Genomic DNA, 21,366 nt, shown 5'->3' with positions numbered 1-21,366 from the left:
GATCCAAGTTTTGGTCAACACATCATAATTAGACATGAACGAAATACACCCTTTATACCTCTTTGTAGTTTCTTTAACCCTGCACTAGTTTCTTTGTCTAAAACTGGAAGGCCAAGGAGGAGCTTAAGTTGGTTGTTCACCAAAATTAGCGGATCTTCATATGCAAACAATGCACTCCATGCTAAGCTCAACTTTTTGTGTGTAGACGTAAACAATTTCATGAGCATAGCCACTGATTTTATTATCCAAATGGTATAAAGCTTAATATCGTTTATGCCGCTATTGTTGATGTAAATGGCTAAAAATAACTCCCTGAACCTAGGCCAGGAAAGAAAATCGGCATTGAAAACTTCGATGTCACAGGGTAATTCAACGTGTGACCAATTTTTGGAAGTTTCGGATCGATGCGGAACATTCGATATGGTCCCTGTATCATCGGAACGAGGTATTGAAGTGTTACTTATATTAGATTTTGGGGAAGTTACTATTACAGGTGACTTAGGCGAGGTCCGTAATTCACCTAGCTTTCTGTTTATGCACGCTACAACATTTATAAGCGACATCATATTTGATGTCGGCTGCTGAAATGTCGTCCTCATTAGAATTTTTATCATCATATAGATTATTCAGGCACGTTTTAAATTGGAATTTAACATTATCCCATAGTGTTCAGACGTCAGATCCTTGTAATTCTAGGATGCAAACGTGGAGCTCTTCATTCCGTTGGGACCTGAAGGTTGCATTAAATTTTACCACAGCATTAGTAGCTGGGATGAACAAATCGAACTGAGTGACTGGAGTTTTGAAAGCAAATCAGAAGCAAAACCAATAAATAATGTTAATTTGGACACATAATGTATTGTTAGAAAAACAAATGCAGCCGAAGAATACAGAACTGCACCGTAAAATTGTTTGGAACAGTGTTGGCATGTTTGGTCACGGTTAATCTCATTATTGCTGTTTTTATAAAAATAACGTTTGCTTATTAGTGGATAACAATGGTAATGTTTAAAAAGGTGTAAAGCGGGGAATACCTAGGTTTCGGATAGAGCCACCAATCCTCATCAGTTCCCTTGTTTTTTTGTCTGGACTATTTTCTATAGAGGTTACTTTAAAAATTACTTCTATGACAGAAAAAACTTTTCTTACCCAGTTGACGAGATCGTAAGTACTCGTACAGTTGTTAGAATATTGTAAAATTCATTAATTTATAGACTTTCTCCCGTATAAACTTAAATTCCAAATATTAATATTTTTAACTCTGTAACCATATATTAAACACATTCGGCAATATTGTGGCTAATTATATAACTATAGCTTTTTCGAATGCGGATTCGCGAGCAATGTGGCTTGTTTATTTACAATAGTTTAACGTTTATACAACAATTAATGGTAAAATATGTATTATTTTTTAAATGTATGTTTGATTGAAACTTTTATGTTATGTTTTCAGATATTTTATCAATGTACTGCGTAGCTGATTAGAAATCGATTTTATCTCCCAAGTTTTCTTTTAGGTTTTTTTTTTTTTTTTGGATTCTTGTTCTACGACAGTGTAATGAAAACTACTTATCTTTAGAAATTTGACATTCGTTATAAAATTTTTCATTTCACATTTTTATAGGACATGATTGTAGTAATCTAGAGTATTGTCTACGTGCTATATTGGACCAGAGAAATCAGTTATAATTTACGCTATCTTTGATTGAAGTGACTCTTTATGCGTTGAAATACCTACTTAGATTTACTGTAGTTTCTTATATGCCTCATGACGAGGTAGATAGTAAGGTTAGGTTTGCTTATATTCTACAGTTAAACAGATTAGAACAAAGGTCAAATGCCGGAGACTTGTGGAATAACAACGGCTACAAAAGGTTTCTAAACAAAAGAAGGAATAAAGGGATGTTCCGATTCGAATACATGTGATATGTGACTATATGCAGCATTGGGATAGTTGAAATTTGATTCTGGCCAACCCAACCATTTTTAACAAGAGGAGGTCTCAGCCATCATATCCCAGCCCAAGACACGCAACATCAATATTCTTGAACATTTCAAACAAAACAATATGGAAAGCAAAATGCTCCTGAGATTATTCCAACCTTAAGAATTTTGTGCAATGATCTACTAATATTAATATATATGCGTTGCCCATTTCCGATTTAGGGTATTTTCCTAAAAAAATCAATTTACAATTTTTGAAAGGGTCTATTCGTTGCTACTCATTTTCCTAACGAAGGCATTACATTTCAATGACTACATTTTCCCTCTTGACATTCCTGACAGTTAAGAATATATTTTCTGACTTATATGGTTATGTTTGGTCAATAAAATAAGGTTTTGTGAACACCTCCATGACATGGTGTGGGCAACCTATGATTCTTTTCCATTATTTCATGGGTGATCCAACTAGGATGCCTTATTTTCAATAAATCTCCCCATTAATTTGGTTACTCGTCAGATGTCTTTTGAAAACTCTCCAGTTTTCCATTTCGAGATCGGGTAATCCGTCAAAGTTATTCGTAATTTTTTGAATGAAGTCGCGATATTCACAGTTTCGAAATTTAAGCGGTTTTGCCTTCAGGTTTTCTAAAATCGGTATGAGAGAAATTTAAATCCCTATTAGCACACTCCATTGCTGGACGGAATCTTTCATTATTTCGTCGTGGTTGTGAAAAACCCTATGTACAACCTTGGTTGTAAGTGGAAAATGGTTCAATGTAAGATGGGAAGGAAATCCACCCGACATAGGAAGTCGGAACTGAATAAATCTTTCGGACTGAGTTACTCTGTAATATGGTGGTATGGCTTGGAATTGCTGTAAATAGATTCGTCACAATAGAGGATGACAAGTCATCTGACATTGGAAACACATTTAGAATATCGTGGTATACGATCCCATTTTGCATTCTTGTCCGAATATGACGAAACACTTAAAGCACTATCTTCTCGTGAAAAAGCTCTGGGGATTCTCTCATATGTATTTCGGTTTATCCTCGCAATTCATTCTACTCATCAAGAAAATATGGTTTCGCAGAGAAACAAATTACAACAAGCTCATTTTTGTGGAAACATTTATGATCATTTTGCGTATTATCAATTAATTCATATTGAGTATTATTCGTATCGTGTATTGGCCCCGAGAATAAAAACTCTTATTCCAGCCGTACGAGCTGCTCTCCTTCGACACTTTTGAAATAAAATCGTTTACTGGAAGGGCATGTAAAATTACTAAAGGTTATGTTTGTGTCATCGTTTGATTCGCCACGGAAACTATTCATCTAGAAGCAGCATCGAACTTATCTAGGGAATCTATTTTAGCAGCGTTTAAACGTTTCATAGCTCTTCATAGTATCCCTAGTTCCTAAACTTCGGATCATGGGCCAAATTTCGTGGTCGCATCGCGAGATATAAAAATGGAACTTGAAAACTTTTATGCGGTTAATAACTATTCACTTCGCTCTTCTATCGGATTTCAAGAAGTGACTTAGGGAAACAGCAGTTAAAATTTTAAGAGTCATTTCCGAAAACATGCAAAAAATTACAGCTATACCTTCGAAAGATTATGTACAGTTCTACCTGAAATAGAATCGTGACTTAACTCACAACCACTGTGCCCCGTTTCAGATAACACTGAGGTAATATTTTCTCATAGGTTTTTCCCTCCTAGTTCCACCTGAATCTTCAATCGGAGAAGCTCCACTTAGTCTAATGAACCGGTATCGTAGAGTCAAAGAACTTACGAAACAATTTGGCATTCGATGGCGAATACAACTACCACAAACAATTTGGAGACTAGGTTACGTATGTCATGTTTATCCTGGTGATGATGGAAACGTCAGATTTTCGCAATAAAACGTGTTATTTTTGCTCCGGTCTCACCAATGTTTCGTTGCTACACGTTCAGAAAAATGAGCCATCCTAAACGCTTGCGTGTGGCTTTGAATTGAAGCATTGTTCACATAGCTCGGATCACAGAGAGATCAAATTTGCTTGTATATTCCTAACAAATCTTACGAGACACTGTGTTCGAGTGAAGAGATGAAAGAGGTCCCAAAAAAATGTTAGTTAACACGTTCAAAGTTGTATATGAGTTAAATAGTTGGAATGTATAAAGGACCCACTATGTATTAAACTAGACCTCATGTGGGATCTGTTGTAAACGTTTGGCTTAATACGGAGTTTTTGGATGGTTTATTGGAGGTACTTTGTTATATGGAAGACAAATTACACTACATCGAAGGAAGATATATCAATATATTTTTGGAAGGTGTGATAGACCCAAATAAGTGTAATATAAAGAAAAGAATGTCAGAATGATACATAGTTGAATTTGCAAATTCACGGAATACAGCACCAGCAAAAATTTATAGATGGAATGAAAATGTAAAACTCCTGGAATAAAAATCACCAAACAAACCTTGAAATATTTAGAATTTTGACATATAACATATAAGCAAAATTTCGAAACAGGATATTAGCAAACCCTTCAAGTAATATTCACCTCGACATGGGGCAAACAAGCAAGATAAATTACCATCAACGCTAAGAAGATTCTTCAACGCATGAAGCCTCACTTTGCGATTGCGTAAATTATAACTGATTTCTCTGGTCCAGTATTACACGTAGACACTATGCTACATTACTTTTGCCATTGGCGATTACAATATTCAAATGCGAAACTTGAACAGAAAATAAAAAAATGGAGCTAAAATAATCAAAATTCGGAATATGGGAAATACCATTATATAGGGCTATACCAACATGTGGACCTGCACAGACAATTTGCTGTCTTACGCATTAGTATCCATTATGACCTTCAAATACCAAATTTAAAATAAATTCGGTGAACGATGTCGCTAAAATCAACAAAGTATCGAATGGTAACCCCCTACATAATTTACAATTAACTAAAATTTTATCAACCTACTTCGTTTTGTTCGGTAGGCTATAGACGAACACCGCTTAATCGACATAGAATGTTATGCTTATCAAGAATATATATATATACTTTGTGGGGTCCAAAATATATATTTTGAGGTATTATGGATTGACAAACCTGATATACCCATCATACTATGGTGAAGGGTATACAAATTCTAAAACAAAGCTTGGGAGAAAATATCAAGTTTTAATCAGGTACGCAGTACATTGATAGAATATTTGATGGCATAACATGAAACTTTCAATTTCAATCAAAGCTAGTTTGCGGAAACACATTTTGAAAAATTGTATTAAACGGGAGAAAATTACATACCATCTCAATACTATGAAGCAACCACGAAGAGATATTGTTTTAAAATTTTTTTGTAGATATATTTATTTATTTTGCACAAAAGGTTTTCGGAAAATCCGTTTCGGAAAGGACTCAAAATGTACACAGAAACATTAAACATGTTACAATCTGCCAAACTCTACTTCAAAAATGTGTAAAGCCTCGAAACATGCCAATTTCCGAATCTATTCGACCTGAGAAGAATCGATCAAAATTTGGTATGCAGAGTTGTCTGAATATTTGTGAGTTTCAAATGTATTAAGTTTAAATACAATTAAGCCAATTCTATTTTTAAGAATGATATTGGGATTTAAATGTATACTTCTAAATCCCTTTTATTTATTATATGGCTCAGTGTACGATTTCTCCATTGTTTCCACTCCTGGGGAAGAGCGCCCATGATTTCAGTACACGATCACTCCTCCTCAAGGATACACGTTTTACAGCGATAGAAAACAAACCAAATAAGATATTTTATCTGCGGAATCGATAGGTGGAAATAGCGTGCACAAATTCTTCAAGCAAGAGAACAAATCGGCAAGACTACGCCAATATTAATGGTTGACGTTTCGTGTATGACAGCGTTGGAGATTTAAATGGCCATTTAGGCGCATATCACCGTCTTAGTCCAAAAAGGGTTAAGTAAAAGAAATTAACTTTGGAGTAATAGACTTGTGCTCCTCAGCAAAGTACGTGTTTGAGCAATAATGGATATGCGAAGGGTTCTAACGTAGTAGAGGCAAACGTGCGAAGAGTGACAGTTATTGTAAAAACGAAAAACATAAGACAAAAACTCTAACAAGTCTTCAAAGTTCTACAAAAGAATGAATTTTCCGACCGAAACCGGAGTAGTGTTCCCGAAACCGGAGTAGTGTTTTGCTGAGAGACTCTTCCTCAGCAAAATCCAACACAGTCGTAAAGACCTGGACTGAAGAAGATGGCATGGGACCAATCAAAATCCAGCCGAACCTCATGTTTTGGGCTAACAAGGAACCCAAAAATATTAATTTGCGTTCCTTCCCTCAAAGTCTGCGGATACAAACCAGACCCAACAATAAATCGACAGGTCTAGTATTAAAAAGATTATAATCAGCAAACCGAATACTAGGCAAACGAGAAGCGATGTCTGAACTGAGGGCGAATGATGGGAGATTTCCAAAATTTTTTGAAAGAACAAACATGCTGGTTTTAACAAATGTGAATGAATCAACAGGAGAACTGATGCGAAGTGAAGTGGCATATGTAGAACCATTTACACCAGATACTGTGACAGTGACACACTGGGTGGGCAACTTAAGGCGCTTTTGTAAATTTTCTGTTATAAAGGAAGTCTCTGAACCTGGGTCGATGAGAGCATGAAATAATATTTCCATCTACCTGCGGAGGAATTATTTCATTTGAAAGGACTGTGTTCAATGGCCTAGGCGACAAGCTGGAGAAGGTCTATGCAACAACGTTTGATGACGACTTTTACAAAGGTTAAAAATATAGCTACTTGAGCAATTCTTAACAGAATGTCCGACAGAAAGACGATTAAGGCAAGCTCCCTGATTTTTAGCAGTTTCAAATCTTTTTTTAAATAAAAGATTTCTAAATTTAGGGCAATAAAGAATAGAATGATATTCATTGCGACAAAGTTAGCTAGAGACAAGAGTCTGAATTCATTCAGTGAGAAATTTGTCTAATTCTTCCTAAGACGATAAAGATTTGTCTTTAATATTCTGCTCCCATAACGCTATCCTTTTTTGGGTATACGCTCTTGACAAAAAAAGCAAGTAAAAAAACATTAAGTTCGGCCGGGCCAAGCTTTTAATACCCTACACCACAAAAACTCGTGCCTTGTCTATTAATAGAATAGTGTTGGCTTGTTTGTTCGGGATACCATATTATTTTGTTGTTGTAAAATGGTCAGGCTTAATACCTTTATTGTTGTTTTTATAAAAACAACGTTTGTCTCTTAGTGGAGAACGATGGTAATGCTTACCAGGGGGTAAGGCACGGAATACCTAGGTTTCGGAAAGAGGCACCAATATTCTCCCTATTCTCCCCAGAAGTTACTTTAAAAACAATTTCTATAACAAAAAGGAGATTTAGAATTTTTTTTTTTTCAAAAAAATTTAGTTTTAGTTAATTCTTCGGTTCCACTTCTATTACGATCTCACTTGGGCAAAAAAAAAAGTTTTTTTTTGTCATAGAAGTTATTTTTAAAATAACTTCTGGGGAGAATATGGCTGACAAAAAAAAAAACAAGTAAAAAGGCTGTAAGTTCGGCAGGGCCGAACTTTGAATACCCTCCACCATTTGGTACCAATTTGGCAATTTTCAAAATAAGGACTATTATATGGGGACTATTCGAGGCCGTTGACCTGTACAAACAATTTTTTTTCATAGACTATGGTATTCATTACGAAATTGAAATATCAAATTTGAAAAAGTTCCGGTAAATAATGTCGCTAAAATAATCAAAATACCCAATATAGGGAGGTACCGTTATATGGGGGCTATACGAAGACGTGGGCCTACATGGCTGATTTTCTGTCTTAGAATGTAGTATCCATTACTACAAGGGCCATTTTATGTTTTATGCTGTAGTACCTTCAAATGACAAATTTGAAACCGTGCAATCGTATAATGAAAACTGAAGAACTCTAATAGCAAGATCGTGCAATGCATCGATAATGTCCTGATCGTTTGAAGGTTGAACCCGTCGAGTCCAATGAAGCGAAACCACTGATATCTCTTGGAGGAACTCCAGTGATCGTTGGGGCGATGGGGCGTAATCCGCACACCATTGTCGCAACCATCATTCTAAATTTTCCAACTCATATGAAAGGTAGAGAGGATGCGAAAATGTAGATAGGAACTGTATAGCCCGAAGCCTCGAAACTCTAACGCGGCTATCAAACTATATTTTTCTAAATTTGCAGCGAAAAAGTAGAGAGGAGACTGGACGTAATTCATCTGCCGTAGGAGTGGAAGATGAATTAAAATCGCCGTCGGATGAAAGTGCTGTCCTCAATATTAAATTTCGCCCCTCATATTCGGTTATATTTGGTGAGATGTGGACCAGTGATGCAGCAAAAGAAATAATTTTAGATAAGAAGCATATCCTTTAAGATTTAGCTTTCCAAGAATGCCATATGAACAATATGGGATGCTTCTTTGAAAATGAATTACAGATGGCCGTATAGTCATTGTTTATGTGGATTAAAAGTTATTTGTGTAACAAATGAAAAAAGCAATATTTGCGTTGCATGTAGGAGGACGAAGTGTAGGTGAATGAATCTTTGTGTTTTTCGTAGAAAAACTGACCTATACTTTAAACATGTATGGAAAATGCGTCCGTAGAGAAAGGTGTGAGCAAACGTGACTCAAAGTCCCCAGTTATTTACCCAAATCTAGGGAGAATCTCTAAATAGGAGGTAGTAGATGGGAGTTAGGCATTTGACCAGTAATGATTCAGCCGAAGACGGTGTTCTGTGCTATTAATGGTCCTAATGGGAATGGGAAACGGACCCACTAACCCCCGAGATTGAAGATTGAACGTTATTCGCGCCTGTATCCAATCTTTTTTGCATACGTTCAGAAACAAAAGATGCTTCTGAAGCAGGACTTTCGAGGCTCTAGCTGGGTACGTAGTACCTTCGTTCACAATATGGACCAAAGCTGTGCCTAACAATATTTTTCTGCTCCGGATGGTATGAAATACCAGTCGGCTTGAATACCGTGTGATACTGGTAGAAGTAGTAGGTAGAATTACCTGGTCTAGACTTCTTCTGATGCCATTTATTGCATATGGCGCAGTTGTAAATGCTGTTGCATTTAGAGGCTTCATGGCTGTGAGACAAACAATTAAGACAACACAAATGTTTCTTAACTGTGCAGACTTTTTCAGGGACTGAAAGACTTATGAATTTATGACAAATTCTTAGATGATGCCTTTGTCGTGAACAAAGCGCACAAAGCGCATATGATGTATTCGTTGCACCATTCGCTGAAAGGGAACATTTACCATTGTTTAGAGGTTCGGCGTAATCGATGCCTCTAATATCACGCAAGTAGGTCAGAGTTTGGATCCTTTCTGTGAGAAAATGATCCAGATTTTTACACGTAGAAAGAATTGATTTGTTTGTTGTACTTTTTTTCCCAAATTCTCACGCAGTTCTTAAGTAATTTCTGATGACACAGAGAACTAGAATAAGATCCAAGTTTTGGTCAACACATCATAATTAGACATTAACGAAATACACCCTTTATACCTCTTTGTAGTTTCTTTAACCCTGCACTAGTTTCTTTGTCTAAAACTGGAAGGCCAAGGAGGAGCTTAAGTTGGTTGTTTACCAAAATTGGCGGATTTTCATAAGTAGAAAACAATGTACTCCATGCTAAGCTCAACTTTTTGTGTGTAGACGTAAATAATTTCATGAGCATAGCCACTGATTTTATTATCCAAATGGTATAAACGCTTAATATCGCTTATGCCGCTATAGTTGATGTAAATGGCTAAAAATAACTCCCTGAACCTAGGCCAGGAAAGAAAATTGGCATTGAAAACTTCGATGTCACAGGGTGGCAAATTCAACGTGTGACCGAAATTGTCATTTCTTCAGAATGTGAAAGATAAATTTTTGGAAGTTTCGGATCGATGCGGAACATTCGATATGGTCCCTTTATCATCGGAACGAGGTATTGAAGTGTTACTTATATGAGATTTTGGGGAAGTTACAATTACAGGTGACTTAGGCGAGGCCCGTAATTCACCTAGCTTTGATGTCGGCGGCTGAAATGCCGTCCTTGTTAGAATTTTTATCATCATATAGATAATTCAGACACGTCTCAAATTGAAATTTAACATTATCCCATAGTGTTCAGACGTCAGCTCCTTGTAATTCTAGGATGCAAACGTCGAGCTCTTTATCCCGTTGGGACCTGAAGTTGGCATTAATCTTTACAAGGGGGTAAAGCAGGGAATGCCTAGGTTTCGGAGAGAGCCGCCAATCCTCATCAGTTCCCTTGTTTTTTGTCTGGGATATTCACTCAAGAAGTTATTCTAAAAATAACTTCTATGACAAAAAAAAATTTACACATTTGACGAGATCGTGAGTACTCGTAGGGTCGGTAGAATACTGTAAAAGTTCATTTATTTATAGACTTACTCCCATATAAACTTAAATTCCAAATATTAGTATTTTTAACTCTGTAGCCATATATAAAACACATTCGGCAATACTGTGGCTAATTATATAACTATAGCTTTTTCCAATTCGGATTCAAGAATAATGTGGCATGTTTATTTACAATAGTTTACCGTTTATACAACAATTAATGTTAAAATATGTAATATTTTCTATAGGTATGTTTAATTGAAACTTTTATGTCATGTTTTCAAATATTTTATCAATGTACTGCGTGCCTGATTATAAATCGATCTTATCTCCCAAGTTTTCCTTTTGGTTTTTTTTTTTTGGATTCTTGTTCTACGACAGTGAAATGAAAAATATTTCCCTTAAGAAATTTGACATTCTTTATAAAATTTTTCATTTCAAATTTATACGTGACGTGATTTAGTAATCTAGCGTAGTGTCTACGTGCTATATTAGACCAGAGAAATCAGTTATAATTTACGCTGTCTTTGATTGAAGTGACTCTTTATGTGTTGAAGAACCTTCTTAGATTTACGGTAGTTCCTTATATTTGATAGCCTCATGACGAGGTGGATAGTAAGGTTAGGGTTTGCTAATATCCCACAGTTAAATAGATTAGAACAAAAGTCAACTTACGGATATTTTTGGAATAACAACAATGTTTCTAAACAAACGGAAGAATTAAGCGATGAACCGAATCGAATACATGTGGCATGTGGATATCTGCAGCATTAGGATAGTATAAATTTGACTCTGGCCAACCCAACCATTTTTAACAAGAGGAGGTCTCAGCCATCATATCCCAGCCCAAGACACGCAACATCAACATTCTTGAACATTTCAAACAAAACAACATGGAAAGCAAAGATGCATCAATGCTCCTGAGATTACTCCAACCTTAAGAATGCCATTACAATCATGATCTCAATACCCTTCTTTTCTGACTTGACCATACATCAAACTAACACATCACTTTGGTTCGATCTTATTCATATATCAAAACATGTTTATTTATTAAAAATAATAGTACGAACACAAAAAGAAATCTCTGTATTAATTCTAACAATTCTGTAAGTTACAAAAGTTGATAAATAAATAAAAAAGTAATAAAAAATATACTACGAATAACAATTGTTAATACGGTTATTACTTCCCATGAGGATTTTGGGTCAAACGGCTTCTAGCCGATTCATAATCAAACAGATATTTGAACAACAATAAAAATAGAATATTTATGGGTAATTTTCTTTGTTTTTAAGTCCGAATATTCGACCTCAACAGTCACAAAGCAACAGGAATCGTCATTAATAAGGTTTAAAAAAAAAAAAAAAAAAAACACAAAAAAATTTATCACACCCGCCCGACGTCCTCCAAATAAGAGCGCTTTCTCCCTAATAGAAAATTTGCGGCGTTTGCTTCATTAGCTTCTTCCAAAGCCTTTAAAAAAGTAAATTTTGTGAAATGATATACCAATATAAATATATATGCTTTGCCCATTTCCGATTTAGGGTATTTTCCTAAAAATCGATATACAATTTTTGAAATGGTCAATTCCTTTTCCTAACAAAGGCATTATATTTCAATGACTAGACTTTCCCTCTTGACATTCCTGACAGTTAAGAATATATTGCCTGACTGATATAGTTATGTTTGGCCAATAAAATAGTGTTTTGTGAACACCTCCATGGCATGGTGTGGGCAACCTATGATTCTTTTCCATTATTTCATGTGGGATCCAACTAGGATGCCATATTTTCAATAAATCTCCCCATTAATTTGGTTACTCGTCAGATGTCTTTTGAAAACTTTCCAATTTTATTCGTTATTCGTAATTGTTTGAATCAAGTCGTGATATTCACAGTTTCGAAATTTAAACAATCTTTTATCGTTAATTCGTTTAGAACTATGCAGTGCGGTTTTGTCTTCAGATCTTCTAAAATCGGTATGAGAGAAATTTAGATTCCTATTAGCACACTCAATTGCTGGACGGAATCTTTCATTGTTTCGTCGTGGTTGCGAAAAACTCTATGTACAACCTTGGTTGTAAGTGGAAAATAGTTCAATGGTAAGTAGTGGAAAATGGTTCAATATAAGATCGGAAGGAAATCCACCCGACATAGGAAGTCGGAAATGAAAGGCTGAAAGGGAACATTTACCATTGTTTAGAGGTTCGGCGTAATCGATGCCTCTAATATCACGCAAGTAGGTCAGAGTTTGGATCCTTTCTGTGAGAAAATGATCCAGATTTTTACACGTAGAAAGAATTGATTTGTTTGTTGTACTTTTTTTCCCAAATTCCCACGCAGTTCTTAAGTAATTTCTGATGACACAGAAAACTAGAATAAGATCCAAGTTGTTGACCAACATCATAATTAGACATGAACGAAATACACCCTTTATACCTCTTTGTAGTTTCTTTAACCCTGCACTAGTTTCTTTGTCTAAAACTGGAAGGCCAAGGAGGAGCTTAAGTTGGTTGTTTACCAAAATTAGCGGATTTTCATAAGTAGAAAACAATGCACTCCATGCTAAGCTCAACTTTTTGTGTGTAGACGTAAACAATTTCATGAGCATAGCCACTGATTTCATTATCCAAATGGTATAAACGCTTAATATCGCTTCTGCCACTATTGTTGATGAAAGTGGCTAAAAATAACTCCCTGAACCTAGGCCAGGAAAGAAAATCGGCATTGAAAACTTCGATGTCACAGGGTGGCAAATTCAACCTGTGACCGAAATTTTCATTTCTTCAGAATGTGAAAGAGAAATTTTTGGAAGTTTCGGATCGATGCGGAACATTCGATATGGTCCCTGTATCATCGGAACGAGGTATTGAAGTGTTACTTATATGAGATTTTGGGGAAGTTACAATTACAGGTGACTTAGGCAAGGCCCTTAATTCACCTAGCTTTCTGTTTATGCACGATAGAACATTTAAAAAATATTTATAAGGACATCATATTTGATGTCGGCGGCTGAAATGCCGTCCTCATTAGAATTTTTATCATCATATTGATAATTCAGGCACGTTTCAATTGGAATTTAACATTATCCCATAGTGTTCAGACGTCAGCTCCTTGTAATTCCAGGATGCAAACGTCGAGCTCTTCATTCCGTTGGGACCTGAAGTTGGCATTAAATTTTACCACAGCATTAGTAGCTCGAATGAACAAATCGAATGGAGTGAGTGGCGTTTGAAAGCAAATCAGAAACCAATGAATAATGTTAATTTGGACATTTAATGTATTGTTTGAAAAACAAATAGAACAGTGTTGGCATGTTTGGTCAGGGTTAATCCCATTTTTGCTGTTTTTATAAAAATAACGTTTGCTTATTAGTGGAGAACGACGGTAATCTTTACAAGGGGGTAAAGCAGGGAATGCCTAGGTTTCGGAGAGAGCCACCAATCCTCATCAGTTCCCTTATTTTTTGTCTGGGATATTCTCTCCAGAAAAAAAATTTTACATATTTGACGAGATCGTAAGTACTCGTAGGGTCGGTAGAATACTGTAAAAGTTCATTTATTTATAGACTTACTCCTATATAAACTTAAATTCCAAATATTAGTATTTTTAACTCTGTAGCCATATATAAAACACATTCGGCAATACTGTGGCTAATTATATAACTATAGCTTTTTCCAATTCGGATTCAAGAATAATGTGGCATGTTTATTTACAATAGTTTACCGTTTATACAACAATTAATGTTAAAATATGTAATATTTTCTATAGGTATGTTTAATTGAAACTTTTATGTCATGTTTTCAAATATTTTATCAATGTACTGCGTGCTTGATTATAAATCGATCTTATCTCCCAAGTTTTCCTTTTGGGTTTTTTTTTGGATTCTTGTTCTACGACAGTGAAATGAAAAATATTTCCCTTAAGAAATTTGACATTCTTTATAAAATTTTTCATTTCAAATTTATACGTGACGTGATTTAGTAATCTAGCGTAGTGTCTACGTGCTATATTAGACCAGAGAAATCAGTTATAATTTACGCTGTCTTTGATTGAAGTGACTCTTTATGTGTTGAAGAACCTTCTTAGATTTACGGTAGTTCCTTATATTTGATAGCCTCATGACGAGGTGGATAGTAAGGTTAGGGTTTGCTAATATCCCACAGTTAAATAGATTAGAACAAAAGTCAACTTACGGATATTTTTGGAATAACAACGGCTACAAAATGTTTCTAAACAAACGGAAGAATTAAGCGATGAACCAATTCGAATACATGTGGCATGTGGCTATCTGCAGCATTAGGATAGTATAAATTTGACTCTGGCCAACCCAACCATTTTTAACAAGAGGAGGTCTCAGCCATCATATCCCAGTCCAAGATACGCAACATCAACATTCTTGAACATTTCAAACAAAACAACATGGAAAGCAAAGTTGCATCAATGCTCCTGAAATTACTCCAACCTTAAGAATGGCCTTACAATCATGATCTCAATACCCTTCTTTTCTGACTTGACCATACATCAAACTAACACATCACTTTGGTTCGATCTTATTCATATTTCAAAACATGTTTATTTATTAAAAATAATAGCATGAACACAAAAAGAAATCTCTGTATTAATTCTAACAATTGTGTAAGTTATAATAAACAATAAAAATAGAATATTTATGGTTAATTTTCTTTGTTTTTAAGTCCGAATATTCGACTTCAACAGTCACAAAGCAACGCTAAGGAATCGTCATTAATAAGGTTTTAACAAAAAACACCAAAAAATTTATCACACCCGCCCGACGTCCTCCAAAAAAGAGCTCTTTCTCCCTAATAGAAAATTTGCGGCATTTGCTTTATTAGCTTCTTTCAAAGCCTATAAAAAATAAATTTCGTGAAATGATCTACTAACATAAATGTATATGCTTTGCCCATTTCCGATTTAGGGTATTTTCCTAATAATCGATTTACAATTTTTGAAAGGATCAATTGGTTATTACTCCTTTTCCTAACAAAGGCATTATATTTCAATGACTAGACTTTCCCTCTTGACATTCCTGACAGTTAAGAATATATTGCCTGACTGATATGGTTATGTTTGGCCAATAAAATAGTGTTTTGTGAACACCTCCATGACATGGTGTAGGCAACCTATGATTCTTTTCCATTATTTCATGTGGGATCCAACTAGGATGCCAAATTTTCAATAAATATCCCCATTAATTTGGTTACTATCTGACGAGTAACTGAAAACTTTCCAATTTTCTACTTCAAGATCGGGTAATCTATTAAAGTCGTTCGTAATTGTTTGAATCAAGTCGCGATATTCACAGTTTCGAAATTTAAACAATCTTTTATCGTTAATTCGTTTAGAACTATGCCGTGCGGTTTTGTCTTCAGATCTTCTAAAATCGGTATGAGAGAAATTTAGATTCTTATTAGCACACTCAATTGCTGGACGGAATCTTTCATTGTTTCGTCGTGGTTGCGAAAAACTCTATGTACAACCTTGGTTGTAAGTGGAAAATAGTTCAATGGTAAGTAGTGGAAAATGGTTCAATATAAGATGGAAAGGAAATCCACCCGACATAGGAAGTCGGAACTGAATAAATCTTTCGGACTAAATTACTCTGCAATATGGTGGCATGACCTGGAATTGTTGTCGTTAGATTCGTCACAAAGGTAGATGACAAGTCATCTCACATTGGAAACATCTCACATTGGAGTCATTTCCGGAAACATGCGTAATAATTGCTCACACTCCGGTCATTTTCTCATAGTTTCCTAGTTTTACTAGTTCCACCTGAATCCTCAATCGGAGATGTTCCACTAAGTCTAGTGAACCAGTACCGTAGAGTCAAAGAACTTACGAAACAATTTGGTATTCAATGGCGAATACAACTACCACAAACAATTTGGAGACTAGGTTACTTATTTTATGTTTATCCTGGTGATGATAGAAACGTCAGATTTTCGCAATAAAACGTGTTATTTTTGCTCCGGTCCCACCAATGTATCGTTGCTACACGTTCAGGAAAATAAGCCATCCTAAACGCTTGCGTGCGGGTTTTAATTGAAGCATTGTTCACTTAGCTCGGATCACAGAGAGATCAAATTTCCTTGTATATTCCTAACAAATCTTTCGAGACATTGTGTTCGAGTGAAGAGATGAAAGAGGTCCCAAAAAAATTTTAGTTAACACGTTCAAAATTGAATATGAGTTAAATAGTTGGAATGTATAAAGGACTCATTATGTATTAAAATAGACCTCATGTGGAATCTTTTGTAAACGTTTGGCTTAATACGGAGTTTTTGGGTGGTTTATTGGAGGTACTTTGTTATATGGAAGACAAATTACACTACATCGATGGAAGAGATATCAATATATTTTTGGAAGGTGTGATAGACCCAAATAAGTGTAATATGAAGAAAAGAATGTCAGCACAACTAGAATACAAAAGCCCGATACATAGTTGAATTTGAAAATTCACGGAATACAGCACCAGCAAAAATTAATAGATGGAATGAAAATGTAAATCTCCTCGAATAAAAATCACCAAACAAACCGTGAAATACTTAAAATTTTGACATATAAGAAAAACTTCGTATCAGGATATTAGCAAACCCTTCAACTAATATTCACCTCGACATGGGGCAAACAAACAAGATAAATTACCATCAACGCTAAGAAAGTTCATCAACGCATGAAGCCTCACTTTCCGATTGCGTAAATTATAACTGATTTCTCTGGTCCAATATTACACGTAGAAACAATGCTACATTACCTTTGCCGTAAGCCATTACAATATTCAAATGTGAAACTTGAACAAAAAAATTTAAAAATGGAGCTAAAATAATCAAAATACGGAATATGGGGAGGTACCATTATATAGGGCTATACCATCATGTGGACCTGTACAGACAATTTGCTGTCTTAGGCAGTAGTATCCATTATGATCTTCAAATACCACATTTAAAATAACTTCGGTGAATAATGTCGCTAAAATCAACAAAGTACCGAAAATAGAGAGGTACCATTATATGGTACCCCCCTACATAAATTACAATTGACTAAAATTTTATCAACCTACTTCCTTTCGTTCGGTAGGCTATAGACGAACATCGCTTAATCGACATAGAATTTTATGCTTATCAAGAATATATATACTTTGTGGGGTCCAAAATGTATATTTTGAGTTGGCATTAAATTTTACCACAGCATTAGTAGCTCGAATGAACAAATTGAATGGAGTGAGTGGTGAAAGCAAATCAGAAACCAATGAATAATGTTAATTTGGACATTTAATGTATTGTTTGAAAAACAAATAGAACAGTGTTGGCATGTTTGGTCAGGGTTAATCCCATTTTTGCTGTTTTTATAAAAATAATGTTTGCTTATTAGTGGAGAACGACGGTAATCTTTACAAGGGGGTAAAGCAGGGAATGCCTAGGTTTCGGAGAGAGCCACCAATCCTCATCAGTTCCCTTATTTTTTGTCTGGGATATTCTCTCCAGAAAAAAAAATTTTACATATTTGACGAGATCGTAAGTACTCGTAGGGTCGGTAGAATACTGTAAAAGTTCATTTATTTATAGACTTACTCCCATATAAACTTAAATTCCAAATATTAGTATTTTTAACTCTGTAGCCATATATAAAACACATTCGGCAATACTGTGGCTAATTATATAACTATAGCTTTTTCCAATTCGGATTCAAGAATAATGTGGCATGTTTATTTACAATAGTTTACCGTTTATACAACAATTAATGTTAAAATATGTAATATTTTCTATAGGTATGTTTAATTGAAACTTTTATGTCATATTTTCAAATATTTTATCAATGTACTGCGTGCTTGATTATAAATCGATCTTATCTCCCAAGTTTTCCTTTTGGGTTTTTTTTTTTGGATTCTTGTTCTATGAAATAAAAAATATTTCCCTTCAGAAATTTGACATTCTTTATAAAATTTTTCATTTCAAATTTATACGTGACGTGATTTAGTAATCTAGCGTAGTGTCTACGTGCTATATTAGACCAGAGAAATCAGTTATAATTTACGCTGTCTTTGATTGAAGTGACTCTTTATGTGTTGAAGAACCTTCTTAGATTTACGGTAGTTCCTTATATTTGATAGCCTCATGACGAGGTGGATAGTAAGGTTAGGGTTTGCTAATATCCCACAGTTAAATAGATTAGAACAAAAGTCAACTTACGGATATTTTTGGAATAACAACGGCTACAAAATGTTTCTAAACAAACGGAAGAATTAAGCGATGAACCGATTCGAATACATGTGGCATGTGGCTATCTGCAGCATTAGGATAGTATAAATTTGACTCTGGCCAACCCAACCATTTTTAACAAGAGGAGGTCTCAGCCATCATATCCCAGTCCAAGATACGCAACATCAACATTCTTGAACATTTCAAACAAAACAACATGGAAAGCAAAGTTGCATCAATGCTCCTGAAATTACTCCAACCTTAAGAATGCCCTTACAATCATGATCTCAATGCCCTTCTTTTCTGACTTGACCATACATCAAACTAACACACCACTTTGGTTCGATCTTATTCATATTTCAAAACATGTTTATTTATTAAAAATAATAGCACGAACACAAAAAGAAATCTCTGTATTAATTCTAACAATTGTGTAAGTTATAATAAACAATAAAAATAGAATATTTATGGTTAATTTTCTTTGTTTTTAAGTCCGAATATTCGACTTCAACAGTCACAAAGCAACGCTAAGGAATCGTCATTAATAAGGTTTTAACAAAAAACACCAAAAAATTTATCACACCCGCCCGACGTCCTCCAAAAAAGAGCTCTTTCTCCCTAATAGAAAATTTGCGGCGTTTGCTTTATTAGCTTCTTTCAAAGCCTATAAAAAATAAATTTCGTGAAATGATCTACTAACATAAATGTATATGCTTTGCCCATTTCCGATTTAGGGTATTTTCCTAATAATCGATTTACAATTTTTGAAAGGATCAATTGGTTATTACTCCTTTTCCTAACAAAGGCATTATATTTCAATGACTAGACTTTCCCTCTTGACATTCCTGACAGTTAAGAATATATTGCCTGACTGATATGGTTATGTTTGGCCAATAAAATAGTGTTTTGTGAACACCTCCATGACATGGTGTGGGCAACCTATGATTCTTTTCCATTATTTCATGTGGGATCCAACTAGGATGCCAAATTTTCAATAAATATCCCCATTAATTTGGTTACTATCTGACGAGTAACTGAAAACTTTCCAATTTTCTACTTCAAGATCGGGTAATCTATTAAAGTCATTCGTAATTGTTTGAATCAAGTCGCGATATTCACAGTTTCGAAATTTAAACAATCTTTTATCGTTAATTCGTTTAGAACTATGCCGTGCGGTTTTGTCTTCAGATCTTCTAAAATCGGTATGAGAGAAATTTAGATTCTTATTAGCACACTCAATTGCTGGACGGAATCTTTCATTGTTTCGTCGTGGTTGCGAAAAACTCTATGTACAACCTTGGTTGTAAGTGGAAAATAGTTCAATGGTAAGTAGTGGAAAATGGTTCAATATAAGATGGAAAGGAAATCCACCCGACATAGGAAGTCGGAACTGAATAAATCTTTCGGACTAAATTACTCTGCAATATGGTGGCATGACCTGGAATTGTTGTCGTTAGATTCGTCACAAAGGTAGATGACAAGTCATCTCACATTGGAAACATCTCACATTGGAGTCATTTCCGGAAACATGCGTAATAATTGCTCACACTCCGGTCATTTTCTCATAGTTTCCTAGTTCTACTAGTTCCACCTGAATCCTCAATCGGAGATGTTCCACTAAGTCTAGTGAACCAGTACCGTAGATTCAAAGAACTTACGAAACAATTTGGTATTCAATGGCGAATACAACTACCACAAACAATTTGGAGACTAGGTTACTTATTTTATGTTTATCCTGGTGATGATAGAAACGTCAGATTTTCGCAATAAAACGTGTTATTTTTGCTCCGGTCCCACCAATGTATCGTTGCTACACGTTCAGGAAAATAAGCCATCCTAAACGCTTGCGTGCGGGTTTTAATTGAAGCATTGTTCACTTAGCTCGGATCACAGAGAGATCAAATTTCCTTGTATATTCCTAACAAATCTTTCGAGACATTGTGTTCGAGTGAAGAGATGAAAGAGGTCCCAAAAAAATTTTAGTTAACACGTTCAAAATTGAATATGAGTTAAATAGTTGGAATGTATAAAGGACTCATTATGTATTAAAATAGACCTCATGTGGAATCTTTTGTAAACGTTTGGCTTAATACGGAGTTTTTGGGTGGTTTATTGGAGGTACTTTGTTATATGGAAGACAAATTACACTACATCGATGGAAGAGATATCAATATATTTTTGGAAGGTGTGATAGACCCAAATAAGTGTAATATGAAGAAAAGAATGTCAGCACAACTAGAATACAAAAGCCCGATACATAGTTGAATTTGAAAATTCACGGAATACAGCACCAGCAAAAATTAATAGATGGAATGAAAATGTAAATCTCCTGGAATAAAAATCACCAAACAAACCGTGAAATACTTAAAATTTTGACATATAAGAAAAACTTCGTATCAGGATATTAGCAAACCCTTCAACTAATATTCACCTCGACATGGGGCAAACAAACAAGATAAATTACCATCAACGCTAAGAAAGTTCATCAACGCATGAAGCCTCACTTTCCGATTGCGTAAATTATAACTGAGTTCTCTGGTCCAATATTACACGTAGAAACAATGCTACATTACCTTTGCCGTAAGCCATTACAATATTCAAATGTGAAACTTGAACAAAAAAATTTAAAAATGGAGCTAAAATAATCAAAATACGGAATATGGGGAGGTACCATTATATAGGGCTATACCATCATGTGGACCTGTACAGACAATTTGCTGTCTTAGGCAGTAGTATCCATTATGATCTTCAAATACCACATT

The sequence above is a fragment of the Musca domestica genome, unplaced genomic scaffold (genome assembly GCF_030504385.1).
Source record: "Musca domestica strain aabys unplaced genomic scaffold, Musca_domestica.polishedcontigs.V.1.1 30, whole genome shotgun sequence".
In the NCBI taxonomy this organism is placed as follows: domain Eukaryota; kingdom Metazoa; phylum Arthropoda; class Insecta; order Diptera; family Muscidae; genus Musca; species Musca domestica.
Note: the sequence above shows the minus strand (reverse complement) of the source record.